This window comes from Heloderma suspectum, chromosome 3 (assembly GCF_057233095.1).
Source record: "Heloderma suspectum isolate Gila_16-S chromosome 3, 16-S_ref, whole genome shotgun sequence".
In the NCBI taxonomy this organism is placed as follows: Eukaryota; Metazoa; Chordata; class Lepidosauria; order Squamata; family Helodermatidae; genus Heloderma; species Heloderma suspectum.
The window spans coordinates 125347352-125370266 of record NC_139460.1 but is presented as its reverse complement, the minus strand read 5'-3'; the positions used below and the strand labels follow the sequence as shown (position 1 = coordinate 125370266).

The 22915-nt window shown below is 43.2% G+C and overlaps 1 pseudogene across 1 annotated transcript; it reads right to left on the bottom strand.

The window, feature by feature from the left end:
- Positions 1-306: 306 nt before the first annotated feature.
- On the bottom strand, positions 307-14749 carry LOC146350187 (acetylserotonin O-methyltransferase-like; annotated as a pseudogene). The gene is made up of 8 exons (XR_014789370.1): positions 14705-14749; positions 11757-11931; positions 10690-10817; positions 6961-7029; positions 4534-4652; positions 4268-4408; positions 1850-1972; positions 307-575 (listed from the first exon to the last, which is right to left on the bottom strand). The product of XR_014789370.1 is annotated as an acetylserotonin O-methyltransferase-like (transcript).
- Between the last annotated feature and the right edge of the window lie 8166 nt (positions 14750-22915).

Sequence of the window (22915 nt, the reverse complement as noted above, 5' to 3'; positions counted from 1 at the left end):
TGTTATTTACGTGGCAGAGGAGTCCCCACATTAGTGTTTAGAGAAGCAAAAGCATACCACACTAACTTGGGAGACAGAATGTCTATGTCTCTGAAGCCCTGATCAGTAATGAAGATTCATGTAGGCCTAGCTTCAGTTCTGGTCTTTTTGGGGAGAAGCACCAGAAATGGTTCAAAGAGCTGAATTGGATGCACATCCCTAGTTTCTAGACTGACAAACAATGCTGGTGTTTGTGAAATAATGTCATGTCATATTCTCTCTTTTGAAATAAATTGGTGTCTAGAACAGTAAGCTTAATAACTGGTTAGGATAAAAGACATTTTATTTTTCTAGCTTTCATTAGCAATAATTGAAAGAGGAGCAACATTACTTTCTTCCTAAAATCGCACTGTAGAGGCTTCCTTTCTTTACTTGAATCTCTTGGAAGCCAGCGGCATGGAAGAGCACATTATACTCTGATGCAGTCCGTTCTTTTCCTTCAGTATGAAGCAGCATCAGTATGGAGTTCAGGTGGGCTACTAAAGGCCCACTTCTGTCCTCATTGAGAACTGTTTCCGCTACCAACACTCCACCACCTGTTTGAAAATATATTTCATTGATTTAGGAAAGAGAAGAGGCAACTACTTATTTCAGCAGTATTTTGAACAGTGTGGCTTAATTTTTCCAAGCTGGGATCAGAAGCTCAGGATAAAGAGCAATACATTTCAGCTGAGTGGCACTGTCACCTAAGGAGGTGGTATTCATGGGTCCATGGTGGACCCATGGGTTCATGGTGCACACGACGTGACTTTGCATGATAATTTCTGGACTGCTTCTTCTTTCCTTTCCAACCAGTGGAGAAGTGAACTTCTGAGCCAGGAATATGCACAGTGCAACAGCAGCAATTCCCACAATCACAAGACTTAGATTGTAGACATTGCTGCAGAAATGTGCCTCCAGTTCCTAGCTTCCACACATGGGTGTGGCTGGGGTGTATTTCACCAGAGGCTGGAAGGCTGCAAGCCCTTTCCTATATAAGGACAGAAAAATAGCTTAAATTGCAGATGCTACTTGAGGATGCTTTTGCAAACTTATTTCCTTCTTTCTTTTTTAGTATATGGGGTGACCAGATATTGTATGAGTTACACAAACCAGTGAAAAACAACCAAGACCAGGGGCATCTCTACACCAGCCTAAAATCCTGCATTTAAAATGGGGCTTTCTGTTTCCATTTTAAATGCAGGATCACAACGACTCCCTTTTTCACCCACTTCCTTTCACCCCTCCCCTTGCCCCCTCCTTCTCCCCATATCTGAGTCTTGCATTATCTTTTATTGCTCTCGCTTCTTGCTGCTTTTACTCTTTTCACGGAGGAAACTGAAGCAGAACACAAGGGGGTAATTTGATAGCTCATTATCTGCTATCTATTTAAACACGGAACAAAGGGCATTTAGTACAGGAGATGCCTTGAATGATCATGGTATCATGTAAAGAGCCCACAAACTTCTGTGAAGGAGCAATCCCAATTGCAGGATAAAAGCTCAGTGTGAAGGAGCCCCCAGAATTATCAGGTACACTTGGCCAAGTCTTGCCTATCACAGATGGGGCTTCTATGCCAAGCTCAAAGTCCCTAATCACACACACACACTATCACTTCCTTAACTTTGGGCCAAACGATGCAATTATTTCTTAAAATAATTCAGTCCCACTTTTCTATCCACCAAGAATATTCAAAGCACCTTCCAAAACTAAAATAAAAATAAAAGCACAACCACCACCAATATAATTATTTTTAACCCTTACTGCTCACCTGCCCCTCTCAGTTTGTAAACAGCAGTTTTGGCCACTTCTGCTATATATGTACACATACCAGGTTTGCAGGCCTTGTGCAGTTTGGCTAGCAGCTGCACACACTTTTCATCATCCCAGTCATGCAGGATCCTAGCCAGAAGATATAGGTCAGCTTCAGGAATTGGATCTTTAAAAAAATCCCCTGTAATAAATTAGTTCAAGATCAGTTTAATTAAGCATATCATGTAAGGAATAATTAGCTGAGTTCTGCCCTTCATAAATCACTGGTTATAAGACATGTACTATCTTTCTGCAGGCACTATTAGTGCATGCTAGCCTTGCCTTTTAAGGGAAGGGCTTCAGGGCACAAGCTCATGTAGGTAAAGGAGAAGCAGAGACAGATGAGGGAGCATCAGGGTGTAGCAATGTAAGGAGGAAAGAGCAATAATTTGTAGAAGAACATGATGGGCACAGCATATTGTGAGAGGAAGAATGAAAGTGGAATACAGGGGCTATTGTTCTTTCTCGAGGAACACATTACATATTTTACCACTGAAAACACTATATGTTAGGATAGGGGTTTTCAATAAGGAAACTATCTTGCAAAAAAAAAAAAAAAACAACCCAAAGTGACCCCAATGACTTCCCCCTCCTCCCAAGTTGTTTTTGGCAAAGGTTTCTCACAATTCCAGGCTTGAGGTGAAGTGTTTTTCCTGTTCAGGGCTGGACAACCTATGGCCTTGGGGCTGAATATAGCCCTCAGCTTACTTTCAAAAGCCCTCTGCATATAATCGGTTCAGACCTCTGGCAAGAGCAATCCCTCCTGTCCCTTGTAGCCCACTGCATGAGAATGAGAGAGAGAGAAAAGGGGGGCAGAAAAAGAAAAGGGGCAACATACCTACTTTTGGCTCTGGTCTTACCCACCAATGGCTTTGGCCCACCTACTGCAAACATGGGGTACCCAAAGAGGGAAAGTGGCCCTTGACAAAATAAAGATTGTCCACTTCTGCTGTAACTCAGTTACACTGACTACAGTCCTAAGTAATTTGAGGACTGCAAGCTGTTTCTTATTGCTTGGTTGGTTATGATTTAGTTACAAAAATTGTAATTTCCAAGTTGATGACTACAATGTGTAATTGCAGTAATGAAATTTCAAAGTGAAGGTTATGTCAGAAGTGTTTCACCTATTCTATGGATCAGAGAAGAAACTATGGTGTCTAGAACATGAGAAGGTCCATTATAGATTAAGGGCGCAATCCATGCTGAGAGTTGTAGACTTTTTTCTGTCTAAACATGTGCAGTTTTGAATAAAATGCAGGAACATTAGAGGAAATGTCAGAAGCTTTGCAAAACCACTGCATGCCTGTAATAATATTTTGGGGAAAAGAACCTCAAGGCTTGATCAACTAAACTTAAATGAAAAAGTAAGTTATTTATACATAAGAACATCAAAATGAGTTGTTTTTGCATTAAGGATGTTATTGCAGAGGTTACTGCAGTTACTAAGTAGGCCTCCTTGGCAATTCATTCCACTGTAATGAATAGGAGTTACTTACATGTAAACATGTTTAGGATTGGGGTACAGGATTATTTTTTATTTTTTTGCCATGCTAAATTTTGTCGTTTGCTTATGTCAGGAACGCCCTAGCTGCCTCTTACAGTCCCCTCCAAACTCAAGACACAGATGAAGAGGATTCTTTCCAAGGCTTTATTCCTTTACAACTTAATGACTCTTTCAGATGCTAATCACTAGCAACTAAGCAAGAAACTGCACTGGGGTAGTTAGCAGAGTAGCCTAAGCTCCAGGTAAGGCAGTTGGTCCCCGTTTGAAGGAGAAGAGCGGGAAACCTCTGAACGTATGGGCTATGGAGAGGTCCTCCCTCTTACCCGTAGGTCCTTGGGACACAACCGTTGTTTTAGCACCAAGCAGGCAGTGCCTCCTCTCGGCGCCCTCCATCTGGTGCCGCTCTCTGCGTCTGCGCAGAGCATCCAGCAAGACCCCATCCGCTGCTCTCTCCCTGCCAGGATCACTATCTCTGTCAGGAATGCTGGCAGGAGGAATCTCTGCCAGCTGCTGTGCTGGTGAGAGATGAGCGAGCTCCTCTCCCACGGGTTGTTGCTCTTCCTCAGAATCAGAACTGCTCTGGAGCTCTATGGGCTCAGTTTCCACTCTGACAGCTTTCTTGCTATAAACAACCTATACTAATTAGAATAATTAGATGTTCAGTGGAAGTCTGGTAGGCCAAAGTACTCTGGTTTCAGGTGAAGTAACAGACAAACATGCATAATTTTGTAACACTAAGGTATACCAGAATTATAAGGCGTAGAACACAGCTTAAGACACAGTTCTATCTCTTGGACATTTTGCTGGCAAGCTCTTCTATGATCTAGCAGGTGAATAATAGAGTAGTGGATATTCTATGTCTAACCACTTCTTATTCATTTTCTTTCTGAAAAGATATACTAGGAATAGTACCTCAGGACAAAGTACATTTACCTTCATGGAAAGTAATCCGGTGTTCTTCTGAAGATACAAAATGCTTCTTGGCTATTTCCACTACCTTAGGTAAGTCTAAAATAGTCACAGTAGAACTAGGATACAATGAAACGCATTGCTTAGCCAAGGCACCACCACCTCCTTAAAGGGAAAATGAAGAAAAAATTAAAATTCTGTGCCTCTTGAAGTGTTTTCCAAACACTCCTATGCAAATGATTTCAAGCTACCAGTAAAGGAAAATGACGGAAGATTTTTGTACTACTTACCCCCTAGATCACAAATGAGTGGGAAATTAGAAAGATCATATGCCGCAATCACATCCGTACCATGCAGGCACCAAGTGGAATTCATGGTGTTCAGGAACTTTTTAATACCCTCCTCGGAGCTATCAATTCAAAATGACATGGGCAGATAAGCAGAGGATACCCACAAATACAGCTTGATTCGTAAAATTAGACCTTGGTCTGGAGTCACGTCGCACTCTGTACCTATAATGCGGCTTGGGAAAGCACTGAGCCCTGTGTCTCTTTGTGTTGCCACTGTGGCTGGAGGGAGCAGTTTCAACAGTCCCTGGCGTGAAGCTTGTGAGGCTACATTAAAAAGATGTACCTTCAAACCCTTTCCAAAAGCCAAGAGAGAGGGGGCTAATCCTAATTCTTGAGGGAGCACATTCCACAGTTTGGGAGCAACATAGGTGAAAGCCCTTTTCCCCATGTGCCTGACACATGGACCTCTGCAGGAAAAGGTGCCCTCAAAAAGGGCTTCTGCAGATCGCAATACCAGGGCAGCTTCATAATGAAACAGATGATCTCTGAGATAGCCTGGTCCCAACCTGTTTAGGTCTTTAAAGACTAAAACCAACACCTTCAAATGAACCCATAAAGCAACTGGCATCTGGTTGGCCACTATGAGAACCGAATGCTGGACCAGAAAGGCCTTTGGTCTGATCCAGCATGGCTCTTCCTAGGTTTTTACCAAGTGGGCAATGAAGGGTTATTGAAAACGTTCTTCTCAACCTTCGCAGCATTGGTGAAACATGACAGGGCGCTCTATGGTTTCTGGACCCTAAGTATGGCTGCTGAGATTCCAAGAGGACGGTCTGTTCCACAGCCCACACCACTGCATAGCAGAGCATTGGAAGACCAAGGCAAAGCATTGTTGTAGATTGGGCCAATAATTAGTATACTTGTGGAAATCTGTATCCTGCACAAAATCTCCCTTGTGCCCCTCCATTATTTTCTAGATCAACTCTCCCAGCATGGCTTAAGCATCTTGTTGGAGGGACCTGTTATTTCACTTTCTGTAGTGCACCATGCATATGGATGGAATAACAATAATAATACAACATCTCTGACACTATCCACATGGTTCCACAATTTGTTTCCCAACTAGGTTTTGCTTAAGATGCTCCAATTCTGAAACCTTTTATGAGCACTGGGACTCTAATGCAAGCATGGGCAGAAGGTAGATCTGGATCTACTGGTAGATCTCTGGATGATTGGAAGTAGATTGGCAAGGATTTCCGATTTCCAGTAGTTTAACAATAGTACCAGGAAAATGACTACCTTCCCATCCTAAATTATATTGCTGAAAGTAAGGAAGATTGGGGTAAGGAGTGGATTTTGTGTGTGGAAGAACTGTGAGGTAATTCACTCCTGGAGTCTTTATCGCCACAGGGACTTGAATGCAGGTGTGGGCAGAAGGTAGATTTTGATCTACTGCTAGATCTCTGGATGATTTATGTGGAAGGCCTGTGAGCTCTGTTCAGTCCTAGTACTCAAAACAAATCCCTGGGCTCAGAAATCTTTAATTCAAAGCATTTGCCTTTTGTATAGGCTCCAGTTGGTGGATCTCGGGGATCTAGTAACAGGGACGGCCCGAGACATTTTGGTGCCTGAGGTGAAGGATAAGATGGCACCCTCTCCCATTCCATGTACAAAAGCTGACTGAACTGGCAGATGAATCTGTCTTCAAAGATAGGACATCCTCTACTGAACCTAAAGGCAGCGGGCTAACTTAGGGGGCACAGAGGAGGCTACAGGGCATGCAGCTCTCTCCTTGAACACCTTGCTGCTGCCTCCCACCACCTGCCGCCTGAAGCAACTGCCTCAATCTGCCTAATGGTATGACTGTACCTGTCTAGTAAAAACCAACGTTGACCCTGCAGCAAGCCTGAAATCTTCCCAGCCCTGCATGAATGCATAAACAGATCTTATCCAGCACAACTGAAGGATGTAATCTATATACACAAATGGATGTGCAAACCAATTAAATCCCTCTGCTGAAGCAAATGAGGATTTCTGCATCTGCATATACAGATCTCTAGATTATACTAAATTACATTGTGGCAGAATGTGAAAACTAAGAAGGAGACGCTCTTGTAGCGAGTGAAAGCCATCAGTACTGGGCTATCATACAATGTTCTGTAGGTAAAGTAGGAAAGTCCTTTCCGACTAATCTGCATAATAGTACTGCTTTCAGAGCATGTGATTTCGGGCATTTAAAAAAATGAGCATGTTGTAAAAATATCCCTGGATTCCATCAAAATAAGAAGCTGGAAAATAAATAATAGACACAAGAGGCAGGAAACTACTAAAGAGAATGTGTATGCAATTCATACATTTTGTATGGTTGTATTAAAAAGTTTTAATTTGATGAGGATGAAATACCCCACACCCCCATGCTACTTTTACCTATAAAGAGCCTCAAAGATATCTTTGGCTGGGTTGTCCAATGATTTCTCCATCTGTTTTTTCCCTTCCCTGAAACAGAACATTTGTTTTAGTTTTGTGGAAATTAAGCAGCATAACTATCAAATTAAATTTCAGAGTCTTTCCCCCACCCCAATACAGAATACTAATACAATTGCATGTGTTGTTTTTAAAATTAACTCTAAAAATCACAGGCTCTAATTACCACAGAAGAATCAAGGCAATCCTGAGATCTCAAGGACTCAATCGACTTAAGTCAATGCTTCCAGTTTAACTCCAGAAAGCTCCAAATGGGGCTGGAAGCCAGACAGGACTGTCTGTATGTTGCTCCAACAAAGATCAGAGCAAGACTGAGGCTTAAATAGGAAGTTACAGTCCGTTAGGCTGGTTAGCTCCACCTCTGCTGAGGCTTTGACCCTTAAATGGACCTGGTCTGTTTTAGCAGCCTTAGGCTGCAGTGATGGGGAAGGGGTTTTGGCATGCTAGTGTCTTCATGACCCGAGTCCTCAAGAGTCTGAAGACAGTAATGGTGCCTCCTCTGGACATAGGAGAGCCCCCTGGGGTTCCTCTGGAGAACTGATGCTGGGGAGATAGAAGCCTCACAAGTCCTTTCTGTGGCTGAGTCTTCTACTGACTCTGGAGCCTCTTCTGAGGATGAGGGTCAGAATCCTCTGAGGATGATGACTTGGACTGCTGGTCCAGGACATTGTGCTACAAAGTTATATGGGTTCCAATCTAATGGCATTATAACTCTTACTGGTGGGAGTCACTGGGCTTTAAAGCTGAAAAACCTGTTTTGCAGCATTTCCCAATCCACCTTCCCTTCCGTGCTCTTTCCCCACACGAATTGTGATGGCATTTGCAGTCAGAAAATCTATGATTGGGGGGCGGGGGCGGGGTAAGGCTGTTTTTTATTGTGCACCTATAGAGCTGTACAGCTATGAATAACCACACATTTTATTTTTCAGCCTGCAAGACTGCGAAGGTACACGTGTAGTTACTAGAATGAATGTTTGTATGTAACCTGAAATGGAAGCATGGGCTCCCATTTCTCCCACAATTGCAGCAACTGTGGCTTCTGGCATGTGCTCACACTATAAACACATACGATAAAACACACGAAGTAGTGTCTTTTAAAGTTTTAAAGTTCTACTTCTGGCCCAATTGCAACAGTACACATTGGAATGTGGCACTTAATTGCATTATAAATACAGCAAATATTACACTGTATTGATTAACGAATGCCCACAGAGCAGTAATTGTGTTTGGAAAAATACTGGCACAGCAGTGTCTCAAAAATGAAAGGGAACCAATGCAGATCTGCCCTATGTCTGTCTTGATGTGTAGAAATTCCATGTGACAAGCAAGTAGCCCGTCCTCCTGCAATTCTGAGTGTGTCTATTTCTTTATAGGTATATGTATAAGCCCTATTCAGATGTTAGAGATCACCGAGTTGAATAAATGTGTGAGGAGGAGAAATGCACTCGCCCTCCTCCATTGTCATTTCCTTCGCTCTCAGCACTTGGGAAGTCACGGCCTGAATAGGGCAATGGTCTGTTGATGATGCCAAACCTGCTGCAGGTATAGTAAAAGGGGTTAAAAAAAGTAGTGAAGAAAGAGGAGGGAGAAGGAAGAAACAGGAAACAGAACTGTAAGACCAGCTGGCCTCTGAGTTCCATCATAAGCTGCCCTGACAGGACACAGGTTATGTCCAGATGCAATTACCCTGCCTCACATTTGGAATTTTACAGGGGGTCCAGATGTCATCTTGTATTTGTAACTCTCCCATATTTTCCTATCAGTTCTTCCATCTTTTTTATTACCAGAAATAAACCTGTTAAGGAGGAAAAGATGTAATAGGTGCATGATGTCTTTTGATTGGTAATGCTAGGAGCCCCCCATCTGGAAGTACCAACAGATGTAAAGGCTAAGGAATGTGAAATAGCACAACTGTCAGCCATTGAACAGTATGGAGAATGGGAGGAGATGCTGAGAACTCAGGCTGGGAGGCCCTGTAAAGCAAAGGCCTTAAGTAAAGGGGCCATTTCCTATAATACTTAAAAGAAACCTTAACGACTGTATTTAGAACTGTGGAATCCTGATGGCATCTGGAAAATGGAGGCTGCCAGTCTCAATCCCATATACATCACTTGTACAAGATATGAAAAATTGGAATTCTTCACTGCCCTTGGGTCCTTCCGATACGTCACCGGCTATGGTGTTGTTGCATTGTGGAGACAGCTAGCTGGAATGGAATCCTGATTGTGCAACTGACTTCCAGAATGTCTGATTATTGGGGAGGAAAACCCCCTACATAATACAATATCCAAATCAGGCCTGTAGCCAGGGGTGGACTGGGGCGGCGGCGGGGGGGGGGCTGCCCACCCCTATTTTTTTTTACAAACAATTACAAACAGTTTAATTGTTTTGTCTTTAAAAGGCCTGCAGTCCAGATTAACTGCTCCCCTACTTTTTTGGCACCCTCCCTAACAACTTTCAGGCTGACTATGGGCCTGATACAAATCAATGAGAAATTGTGACGTAGTTAAAGAAGTGTGCAACTGTGGATCTGGGTTTAAGTCTCAGCTCAGCCATGAGCTTTCTGTGTGTCATGGGGAAGTTAGATTCTTTCGGGCGCTATTTCAACATTATTTTCCCAATCACACCAAATAAGAATGAAAGACTGGAGCTGCAATAAAATTGGATTATATGTTTACTATCTGATTCCTGTGAATAGGGCTATCACTGTGAGATTACTTTAAGGCAATACCAAATCTGTGGACCTGGTAAAGGAATGTGAATTGCCTGGGATTCTGAGGTGATGTCTCTTAATGGAAGCTACTTGTTAGAAGAGTGTGTATTAATACAAAGACCACTCAGAAGACTGTTCTGAACAGGAGAAACCAGTGAGAGACTGTGGGGAGGAGGCATACCTTCCCCAATCCCCAACTAACAATGATGGAATCGACATGTGTGTCTGTGAAAAGGAATAGAAGAGAAACTGCAGTTTTGAGTCTGAGAAAGATGCAGACCAGTGAGCTTTGAGCTCCCTAAGGCTAAGGTATCTTTTTGGATGCCTCTCTCTGGGGACCTGATGTGGGGTAGTAGATTTGCTGTTGGTACAAATGATATGCTGTCTGCCTCTACCTAAGTTGTCCTTGTAAATAACCCCAAATATTGCAAAAACACCATAAGTTATCTCTTCAATCCAAATAAAATCAAACCCGGGTAAGTGCTGCCCCTAGAACTTCTCACTGCTCCGAGAACTGAATAGTGTGTACTTACAATACATACTGCTTCTTTGAAATATTTCCTTGGCCAGCAGTATTACATGTAGTCAGAGCAGCAAACGCCAAATAAAAGTGGAAGACTGATGCCTGGAAGAGCTGCAGTAGAGTTGTACCCAAGGTTTGAGCTGCAGATGATCAACCACTATAAATGTAATTTTGTAACTTTATCATTGCAATACTTTCAATATTTCATCGCTGCAATATCTTAAACTACCAGTCACCATCTTAATTTTCCTGAGAGCAATGGTCTTCCATGGACACTACAACATTTCGCTGTAGATTATTATCTACAGTGAAATGCTGTATGGAAGACCATAGTGCCTTCAAGAAAATTAAGATGGTGACTTGTCATTTAATATATTTATTTATTATTTATTATATATAGTTTTCTATGTTACTTCATAGACCCCTTTCTCCTCACCTCACAGCATTTGTCAAGCAGTTCAGATTCAAAGAGGTGGCACCAGACCAGTGCATCATGTAATGATACTGAGACTTTGCACTAGACTCAGCAAGGTAGAGACTGGAAATATCTGTTTCCATAAAGAGCTTATGGAAAGGGAAAAGAGATCAATGTCATTACACCTTTGTTCAGCACATTTCCCCCCTTAATTTTAAATGCATGAACAACATGTCTGATGCAACAACAAAGGACAAAACTCAGAGATTTAAGCCATAGTAGGTAAAAATACAGGTACAATCATATTGACTGGAGCTTCTATCTCAAACAATGACAGATCAAAGTAGTAGTGCAGTAAATTGTGCAAATAACTCCTGGTCTGGAGGCACTCTTTGTAGGCAAGATGGCTAAAGACATTCATTTTTTGCTACCAGTACTTAAATGAACATTTTTCAGAAAACGAATGTTGCTTCCTTCTTTGAATATGACAAGGATGCATAACATTTTTGGGCCAAGGGCTCCATCAGGCATTTGCTGGGGTGGTGCAGGCTGCACATCTGCATGCATGCACATATACACATGTGATTGTGTATACACATTCACATACAACTCACACACACGTCACTCATTCAGTCACACTGTGCTTGTCTTGTATACATGCTAATATTTTAATACCTTCAGTTTAATACAGTGGTGGGCAACTTGTGCTGTATTCCCTTGGGGTATCTGTCAAGGGATGGGGTCCCCCTATGTTCTCCCTCATATACACAAACTATCCCCACTCATATCCAAATCCACTTACTTCTCCCTCGCTTAATTAAACATACACACGCTTACTCACCCACAGTTTTAACACATTCCTTCCCTCCACCACCACCACCAAAAAAGGGGAAGGGGGGAGGACGAGGAATGGGCTTCTGTAGTCCTTGTAGTGTTGTTCCTAGAGCCCATTCCTAGAGCATTTTGCTCTCCCTCCCCCTTTTTTCCAGGTCAATAGATGCTGGGCGTCTTGGGGGTTGCCAGACAGGTCTCTGAGAGGCTGACTGTGGATTGGAGGCCACACTTTTTGCATCCTGTAATATAGTTACCTATGTCGTCCTTCCTTTCCATTCTTAGGAGCTTTAACACCACACAGGCCTCCAGCACCCGCTCCAGTCCAGTGGGACTGGTGCCCAGACGTTCAGCAATAGTCACTGATGTCAGGAGTTCTCCTAACTTCAGCAACAGATCAAATACTCCCAACTCACAGGCAGTAAATACAATCTGAAAACAAAGGCAAAAAGTGCAAAACATGAGAGGCCAGATAATCTACACTTATGATGTCTATAAAGGGAGGCAGGATATACAGGGAAAATACTTTTGAGCCACAAAATAAATCTCTTATTGGTTTTCATCCTACTTCGTTATTTCAGTTGTTAGCCACCTTTAACTGCACAAGAAAAAATGGACAATAAGTACATCAAGGCACAATCCTATGCATGTTTAGACAGAAGAGAGTCCTACAACTCCCATCATTCCTCAGCCAGCATAGCTGGCTGGGGAATGCTCAGAATTGTAGGACTTTCTTCTGTCTAAACATGCATAGGATTGCACCCTAAGGGTGCAATCCAATGTTATGTTTAGACCGAAGAAATCCTACACCTCCCAGCACCCAGGATCCCTCCAGCCAGCCATGCATAGGATTGCACCCTAAATAAACTTTAAATAACTGAATGGCAACGGCAAGTCCCATTCCAAGCCTGGGAGCTGATGTCAGGCTCTTCTTAAAACATCACATGACATTAGCGTATGGAGTTGCTGTGTCACTTCATGGCTGAATGCACCCCTGTGCTCTTCAGACCTACTGAATGACACCAATGCAAACCAAAGGCCACTCTGCACAAAGTTTTCAAGGGCAAAGGCAATGGGGAAATAAATGCGTTCCTGGCATTTTCTTCTCAGATTGGTGCAAGAGGCTTGGCTGGAGGCAGTACCTCCTATAGCTGTTGGTTGCAATCTGTTCCTCCCCTACCTCCACAACCCCCATGCGCTCCAATCTGAACAAGGAACCATATGGGGGATCCAGTATTCCTTCCCCAAGTTCCCATGCACAAAATCATTGGGCTCCAATCTGTTGTGTGGGAATGGCTTACACAGATGAGGGCTAACACTTGGTTAAATCCAAAATCAAGGTATCTGGAACTTGGTATTGACTGGATACACTTAAACAGGACCTCTAATGGAACAGCAAAAAATATATAGTTGGGACTCAAATTTCACCAAGGGTTCCTAAAGAAATTACACTAAATGGTGCTATAGTTAATGTGTTTCTGCCTGTATTTCTGTCATCTCACTTTCTGCTGTTGAAAGAGAAACATTAAAACTATACCAAATTCCAGCAGGGTAAGTCATCAACCAAAGTCTATCAAGAAAAGACAAGCATTTTGATCACAACACACTTCCATTAATAAGTTAAAAAGTCTTTATATATTTCATCATTAGTAGGCATGGATCATACCTTTGAGATGAGGCATACTGGTACTGAAATAAGAGATTAAAGTTGTCAATATCTTCTCTAGAAGTCATTGTTCTTCCTGGCTCTTGTTGGAGACCCTGCACCTTCCTCAGCTGTAGAAATAACCTGCTTTTGCGCACAGCACAACATGCTCCTCAGTGCCACAAATATTCTTGTAAGATTGCTGTGATGTATTCGCTGAATGTGTCAACAGATATTTAAGTGAAATCAAAGCAGACTAGATGGTCATTGTAAAATGATTGCCCATCAAAACTGTTTAATAGATTCCTAGGCAGCTTTATTTCTGCCAACGACTAGATCATAGGCATCAAGATTCTACTTTAGGTGGAACTGAATTCCATATATTTCTGCAAGAGCCACTTTATATGTTACATTTGGCTACAAACAGAAATTCACAGCGTATGGCCAATCAATATACCGCAGTGAAAAATATATTCATGCCATCCTTCATGCCGTAGAAAATACATTATTTTGTCTACCCAGGGATTCATCTGTGGTGTTTAGATTTTGTATAGGAAAAGTAATATATGACTCCACCATGAGTGTATTTCCAAAGGAAACCTATGAAGGCAGTAGCATTTTGCTTTCAAGATGAGAAATGCCCTCTTATTTTTTTTAAAGGGGAACTTATAAACATGTGTAGGTTTTTAGAAGTATGTGGAAGATGAAAATCATCCTCATCTAACTGTGCCAAAATAATAAAACTGCAGCATTTTTGGTAGTTACATATTGTAATATACACCAGCAACCCTGGATATTTCAAATCATATATCCCACCTTTCCTATCATGGAAGACCCTTGGGGCAAGAGAGTCTTCAGTAGTGGGTTGCTGTTTGTGCCCAGTAGATGTTTTGGGAGCTGCAGGGTATTTCAATCTCCCTATTGTTTTCAATGGAGATTGATAATTTCAAATCACAGGAAAGATAAATAATTCTTTAAAATGTTTAGCAGTTCCGTTTTCCTAGGGAAACGTTAGAATATGTTCCTCCTGAATCCAACTTAAAAATGTATACTGCCAGCAAGTTCAGATCCAGCAAATGTGCCAGAAATACAAAGCCATAAAAGCCTGGTTGGAATTTGCTTGACATGGTTCATTAGCATCCCCACATTTTATCAGCACAATACTACATGCATTTATCAACACAGATATCAATTCCAGGTCTCCCCTCCCATTTAATCATATATAGTGATTGTAAACTCAGGTATTGAATTATGATGCTGATGTAGCCAAAACAGGGCTACTGAAAAACAAGAGGAAGGATGGCCACCTATCAGGGATGATGTAGCAGCAGATTTATTCCATCAGCAGGGGTTGGACTAGATGACCTTTGAGGTGCCTTCCAATTCTATGAACTAACCCCCAGAAAGCCCAGTCAGCAATAAGTGAAACCTATCTTTTGTATGCAACATGCATCCTTGCATGTAATCAGCACAATACTACACACATTTATCAACACAGAAATCAGCTGTACGTCTCCCCTCCCCTCTCATCATATATACTGAACTCAAGTGCTGAGTTACGATGCTCATGTAGAGCATCTCTGTGTTGTTCAGTCGTTCAGTCATGTCCGACTCTTCGTGACCCCATGGACCATAGCACGCCAGGCCTTCCTGTCCTCCGCTCTCTCCCGGAGTGTGCTCAAGTTCATAATCATTGCATCAGTGATGCTATCTAGCCATCTCATCCTCTGCCGTCCCCTTCTCCTTTTGCCTTCAGTCTTTCCCAGCATCAGGAGCTTTTCCAGAGAGTTTTCTCTTCGCATTAGGTGGCCAAGATATTTGAGCTTCAGCTTCAGTATCTGTCCTTCCAATGAGCACTCAGGGTTGATTTCCTTTAGGATGGACTGATTTGACCTCCTTGCAGTCCAGGGGACTCATAAGAGTCTTCTCCAGCATCACAGTTCGAAAGCATCAATTCTTCGGCGCTCAGCCTTCCTTATAGTCCAGCTCTCACAGCCATACATTACTACTGGGAAAACCATAGCTTTGATTAGACGGACCTTTGTTGGCAAGGTGATGTCTCTGCTTCTTACTATGCTGTCTAGGTTTGCCATAGCTTTCCTCCCAAGGAGCAAGCGTCTTTTAATTTCATGGCTAGAGTCACCGTCTGCGGTGATCTTGGAGCCCAAGAAAGTAAAATCTGTCACTGCTTCCATTTCTTCCCCTTCTATATGCCAGGAAGTGATGGGGCCAGATGCCATGATCTTCATTTTTTTAATGTTGAGTTTCAAACCAGCTTTTGCACTCTCCTCTTTCACCCTCAACAAGAGGCTCTTTAGATCCTCTTCGCTTTCTGCCATTAGGGTGGCATCGTCTGCATATCGGAGGTTGTTGATAATTCTCCCAGCAATCTTAATTCCGACCTGTGATTCATCCAGCCCAGCGTTTCTCATGATGTACTCTGCATATAAGTTAAATAAGCAGGGTGACAATATGCAGCCTTGTCGTACTCCTTTCCCCATTTTGAACCACTCGGTTGTTCCATGTCCGGTTCTTACTGTTGCTTCTTGACCCTCGTACAGGTTTCTCAGGAGACAGGTAAGGTGGTCTGGTACTCCCATCACTTTAAGAATTTGCCACAGTTTGTTGTGATCCACACAATCAAAGGCTTTAGCGTAGTCAATGAAGCAGAAATAGACATTTTTCTGGAATTCTCTTGCTTTCTCCATGATCCAGCGAATGTTGGCGATTTGATCTCTAGTTCCTCTGCCTCTTCGAAACCCAGCTTGTACTTCCGGTAGTTCTCGGTTCGCATACTGCTGAAGCCTAGCTTGTAGGATTTTGAGCATCACCTTGCTGGCATGTGAAATGAGCGCAATTGTGCAGTAGTTTGAACACTCTTTGGCATTGCCCTTCTTTGGAATTGGAATGTAAACTGACCATCTCTACGCCAGTCTAAAATCCTGCATTTAAAATGAGGCTTTCTGCTTCCGTTGTAAAAGCAGGATCACAATGACTCCCTTGTTCACCTGCTTCCTTTCCCCTTCCTCTTGCCCCCTCCTCCTCCCCGTATCTGATTATCTTTCATTGATCTCGCTCCTCTTCTTGCCGCTTTCCCTCTTTTCATGGAGGGAACTCAAGTAGAACCCAATAGGCTAATTTGATAGCTCATTATCTGCAATCTATTTAAAAACAGAACAAAGGGCATTTAGTGCAAGAGATGCCTTGGAGGCTCACAGCGTTATGTAAAGAGCCTGTAAAAGTCCTTGAGAAAGCCATCTCAATCGCAGGATAAAAGCTCCATGTGAAGAAAGCCATAGCCAAACGAGGGCTACTGCGGAGCAAGAGGAAGGATTGCCACCTGTGAACCAACTCCCATAAAGCCAAGTCAGTACTAAGTAAAAGCTGTCCATTGTATACAATATCCCTGCGTGTTGCAACCTTTCCACAGGCCCCTTTCATATCTTCCCATTTTATCTTACAGAGCATCACTGTGATGGTTTGCCCACCCTTCTCTTTACCTGTCCTTGGGGCTCCAAAGAATGGAAAATCATTCTTTCTTGGAGGACAAGGCTTTTATGGCATCCATGCTCAGTAGCAAAGTTCAGCTACATATGCAAACTCTACCTTTTCATGTGAGGCTGTGGAGCATTTTTTTACATTTTTTAGTTGCTCGGACTCTCCCATGTTGCGAATCCTAAACTAGGTTGTGCTGCAATAAAGACAAAGGAGTGGGAGATAAAGTATTTCTTAAGAGTGATTTTCTATGAGCTGCTTTATTGCTTCCCCTTGCATTTTTTTTTTTTTTACAACGAACTGTGTGTGTATGAGGAGAGGAATTGTCCCCTTCCCTAGGAACTGAAATTCTCAATCCTGAGAGGGACCTAGACAGAAGCTGTGTTTCCACCAGCGATTTACTCCAACCTGCCTGCGCCGTGGGGTCTCTGTGGTTCCATGACGTCATGCCCATTCAGCCCCAGTGTTGCATTTTATCACTGAAAAACCGCTTCTTCTGAGACTGCTTCTAGTCAGACTTTTCCCGGTTATGGCGGTTCCATTACTGACCTGTTTCCACAACTGCACTGGGTTCGCTGTCTTAGCTCTGCCAATGGGGCATGTAGCCCGGCCTTTGTGGGTGTGTCGCTCTGACCTCAGCGACCCAACCCTTTCCCTCCCTGTTTTCCGGACGTTTCATTGCCGTTTTGGAGCAGGATGCCGAGGGACCAAGTTTTAAAACATCATTGAAATTAAGCACTAGAACACAGCCCATGACCCCAGTCAAGGAGTGTTTTCTCCCATTGTGCTGAATGAGGCTTGCCCTTTCAATGACCACAGAAATGACAGAGAAGCCCCTCAATTGACATGGCACATGTTAAAGCCCTCAGTTCTTGAAATGCGATTAAGAGCGATCTTGAGGCTTCTGGCCATTGCCTTAGGATGTAACTCATTCACACAGCTTCCATATAGAGATTTACTCCATCTGCAGGAGTTGGACTAGATGACCTTTGAGGTGCCCTCCAATTCTATGAACTAACCCTCATAAAGCCTAGTCAGCAATAAGTAAAGCCTATCTTTTGTATGCAATATGCATCCCTGCATGTTATCAGCACCATACTACACACATTTATCAACACAGATATCAGTTCTACGTCTCCCCTCCCCTCTCATCATATATACTGAACTCAAGTGCTGAGTTACGATGCTCATGTAGGGCATCTCTACACCAGCCTAAAATCCTGCATTTAAAATGGGGCTTTCTGCCTCCATTGTAAATGCAGGATCACAACAACTCCATATAGAGATTCTGTGCGTTAAAATGGGGACTGGTTTCAGTCTCTTTCTCACAACTAATCCATTAGCGTCTCCTCAGAGGTAACTCCCATTGCTGTGGATGAGGCTGAGATTCCGCCTCAGTTGAAATGGCACACATTAAAGCCCAATTGCTTAAATGTGTTTAAGCAACTAAGCGAAGCTCCAATGAATTGCCTTAGGAGGAAAGTGGCTAGTTCCTGTTCTTGTTCCTATTGTTTTTCTCTTTGTTGGGGGAGTGAAGGAACCTGGTTCTAGAATTTTTTGGTTGGCCCTTCCTATATCCTCTTGATAAAACAAGCAGAGGGACACCAAAGCTTGTTGCCATGATGCACGGTAAGACCCTGTAATAATGAGCCCTACAGCAATTTCAAGTTACCCTAGTTACCTCCTTTTTCTACCCATGAGGCCCGGGCAGATGCACTGTAATAATGCCCCATGTGGAAGCACCCATGAACAACCTGCACACATATCAAAGCACACATACCACAGCTAAGAACTTACCAGAATGATACTTAAGCACATTCTATATATTAACCATCCGCAGGTGGAAGGTGAAGTATTCAGGGTTAGGGGCAAACTGATAGCATGTGTTAAGAAGATAGAATCTATCCCATGGCTAGGCAATGTGGTGCCCGTGTGTGGACACCGATGTGCCCCTGGACACCTTTCTTGCCACCCACCAAGGTGTCCTTCCCCTCCCTCTTTTAACATTTTCTTATCAGTAGCTGGGATGGCTGTGAAATAGGTTTGTAGTGTGCTGAAAATGGTGGGTTCAGAGGAGTTGTTTAGGGTGTTGGGGCTCAGACCCCACTTCTGCCTTGTAGTCAGTTTTTTGGGCAGGTTAGTTATTCTTTGCCGTGTGTCCCATGGCAGCCATTTTGTAGTGGTGCCCAGGACAGTTTCTCAATTGCCAAATGTGCCCATGGCCCCAAAAGGTTGTGTATCCCTGATTTATTTGGTAGAAAGACCTCAATACTTTGGATTACTCTTCCTGAAGAAACAACGAAGAGTTTGTGGCACCTTAAAGAGTAATAACTTTATTATGGCATAAATTTTCATGGGCACGCTCCACTACATCAGATGCATGAAGTTTGAACTTTATATTGCATGCATTTAATAAAAGATAGATCAGTCTCCCCCTACCTTATCATCATATCTGATAGTGAACTCAGGTGCTGATTTATGATGGTTATATAGCCAAAATAGGGCTACTGACAAGCAAGAGGGAGGACAGTCACTTATTTGGGGTGCTGTGGTAGTGGCTTTTTTGCATTGGTAGAGGTTGGACTAGATTACCTTTGAGGTCCCTGCAAATTCAATGAACTAACTCCCATAAAGCCAAGTCAGCAAGAAGTAAAACCTGTCTATTGTATGCAATATGCTAGCATGTTGCAACCTTTCCTCAGGCTCCTTTCATTATCTTCCCATTGTATCTTACATAGTATCGCTTTTCTGGTTTGCCCACCCTTCTCTTTACCTGTCCTTGGGACTCCAAAGAAACATGGAAAATACTTCTTTCTTGGAGGCCAAAGCTTTTATAGCATTCATTGTCATAGTCAGAGCAAAGTTCAGCTTATATATGTGAACACATGGGGCCAGGGAAAATTCTTTTTAAAAATGTAGTGGCAAGGGACCCTCCCTTGTTGGAAATTATAATTTTGGTTGTGCTGTTAAAAAGAGAAAGGAACCATGGGAGGATGAGCTGAATTTCTTTTGCCCAGCAGCATCTGGTAGGCTGCTTGACAGTGCCCTATTTCCAGGTTAGTATCCCTGAAAGCGTACAGTTTCCCTGTACCACGCCAAGGGGATATGTGCAGGTTTGCGGCAAAGGGAGCGCCTCGTGCAGCACTTACACTAAACTAAACACACCTGGCAGAGCTGATGCAGGCACTGGACTCTGTGACAATACATATTTTAAAAGCAGAATCTCTCCAAATTAGCTTAGGCAGTTTTGAAGCATGGCTGAAATTCTTAAGCTCTCTCTGCCATCCACATGCTGGCTGGGGATGATGCAAGTTATAGTCCGACACAGCTGGAAGAAGCCAGGTTGGTGAAGGCTGGTCTAAATATTAGCAGACTGGATTGTCTGTACTAATGGCTTGGGTGAGTGAGTCTACTGTCATTTCACCAGACTAGGTAAGGGATCCTAGTCTCATTCTGCCTTTGTTCACTAGCCCAGCTGGCCCAGGGAACCTCTGGACTGAAGGGAGCAATTAGCTGGCAACCTGACAAACCCAGAGCTTGCCACTGTAGAGGGATCTGGAAGAGGCGTTCACCAAGCAGGAAAGTGGGAAGGATCAGGTGGAGGAAATGGGGCCTCCCCACTTCCCACACCAACACCTCACCCCATTCCAGCAGGTCCCCATATTGTCCTAGGGGGTGTCTCCACCAGCGATTTACTCTGAGCCGGCTGCGTGTTGAGGTCGTTAGGGATACATGACGTCGTGGCCATCCAGCAGCCACACTGGAGCTTATCAGGGAAAAACCGGATTTCCTGAGACCGCTTAAAGCCCAATTCTTTTCCTTAAGTCGGCTTCTCTGCGGTATAGTTGTTGCGTGCCCCAAGCCCTGCATTTAGCTTGGGTATGTTACCCTGCCCAGGGGTGTGCCTTTCACTGTGACCCCGTCAAGGGGTGTTTCCTTTCTCCTGTCCTGTGTTTCCCAGCACAGACCAATTAGTGTCTACTCAGAAGTAACTTCCATTGTGGTCAATGATGCTTTCCCCCCAAATGTGCACATTGTAAGCAACTATTTCGCCCCTCTGTTAAAGTGATCCAGTGCACCAACGGGTTAGGAGGCTTGGGGCTGGTTGTGAGGCTTCTCTCCCTAATATGCACATTGGAAGCAACTATTTTGCACCTTCATTAGGGAGAAAGGGGGGGAGAGCCTGGGGGGGAAGCTTCTCTTATTGGTTGAGCAGCCCCGTCATTCGGATGACGTTCACTCCAACCCCCCCACCCCACTGGGAAGTGAAGCAACATAGAATGGTGCGATGCACACCCTCGTGGAGCCCTACCTGGACCAAAAACAGGCTCCTAGAAAAATGCAGATAAGCCACTCCTCCCTTCTCCTTCTGTTGTGGAGATATGGCCCTAGCCTATGCATGCTGTTTTAGGGCCTTTTAATAGCATTGAAACGGGATAAACATTTTAGGTTTTAGGGAGGGGGACCGAAACACTCAAAAGAGAATTCAAATTTAAGTCCTGCATTTGTATATATTCTGAATTAACTACAAAAGAAAGGGGAAAAGCCACGTATTTAAAATCGTTTGTTGTGCTTACTTTTATGCTTCATTGTCACAGCAGTGATGCTTCCGCAGACCAGTCACATAACTTTCCTAAACGATGGTGCTCCTGCATGCAAATAAGATTATGATTATCATTTGTATACTTGATAGAGCATCCTGTAAGAACTTTTCACTGTTTTATCTGTGGGAAGCTACTCTGAAGATGCAGAGGGTCTCCTTTGATCTGAGGAAAATGGTTTTCCTTTAGTAAATGATGTTTTTCTTCCTCTGTCTTGTGATCAAAGTTTGCTTTAACAACATTCATGACAAGCTGTGCGTGTTATCTTGTATCTATACATTGTACTGTAATTAATAATCTATAGTGCAGTTTCAAGTCTTTGATTCAATTTATTCCGAAAATTCACCCCAAAGTGGATTCTCTGGCAAAGGTACTCCTCCCACCCCCGGTCCATTTATAATATATAATAAATTTTATGTAATTGCACACCTCATCATCTGGGAAGACTGGTTCAGCCTAAAAGCAACAGCAGCCCTTCAAAAGTTTGCTTAGTTAAGGTAATGTGGAGTAAGCATATAGTCCGGTCCAATGGGAGCTAACAGCACAATCTTACGGGGGCCTATTTGGAAGTGTCCTATTGAGTTCAATAGGACTAAGTCCAAGGTAAGTGTGTTGCATAGGATTGGGCCATTATTCTCATTGAACTCAAGTGAGATTTACTTCCAAGTAAACAACGTGTATCAGATCAAGATATAAGTTCCAGACTGAGATGCGAATTTTATTAAGAGTTGCAGAATTTTTCCAAGTGGAAAGCGACACTCAGGAAATGCCACTTTCCCCTGGCTGTGCCTGATAGGCAGCGCAGGACACAAACCCCTCCTTTTTCTGCTAACATCATATCAAGAACATGCCGATTTTCCCAAGCCATTTGGCTGGTGGCATCTAGCTGCTCAGCCAATCCTTTTACAGCATCTCGAGTATAGTTTATAAACCTCTGTTGATTATAATAAACGTAATTGATCCAATCTACATTTTTGTTAATGGTCACCCACCAAAACAGGGTAGATTCAAATCCTGCAGAAATTTGATTTCTTCCTTTGAACTCGTCTGGCACTCCCCTTGGTACTCCTATGGAGTCAATATATATTTGATCATCAAAAGGGGTTACTGATCGTTTCTGCCGGGGTTGGCCAGTCTTCTCTGCTGGATGGTATGCAATTGAAAAGGGGACTGCCAACTGAACTAACCCACAAGCTACGGACCAATTGGAGGGCAATACCTCATACAACTCTAGACCACCACAATACCACCAGAGATCAGCTCGTGGGATTGAAAGGGAATTATTCCTAAAGCAGGTGGAATTAACACATCTTACTTTACTCGTCAGGTTCCCTATACGCCCCTCTGTGTCTGCAAGGTTTCGGTGTATGCATCCAGTATGGTTTCTTCTTTGCAGGAAGACTGTGGAAGGTCTGACACGATCCTTTAATTTGAGTGGGGGGTATAATTTATTGAGGGTTTGGCATTCCTCCTCTCCCCATGCACCAGGGTGTTGGAACAAAAGGATCACGCAGGTGAGGAGGGAAGGAGTGTCCCACCCCAGTGGAAAGGGCAGCACCTTTGCTACAGATCTCCCTGTGGCACAAACAAAACAGTCAGACTTATTTAAAGACTTGGCTGTATACTTTATCCACTCTAACCACACATTATCAGTTTCCTCTGTTATTGGGATTCC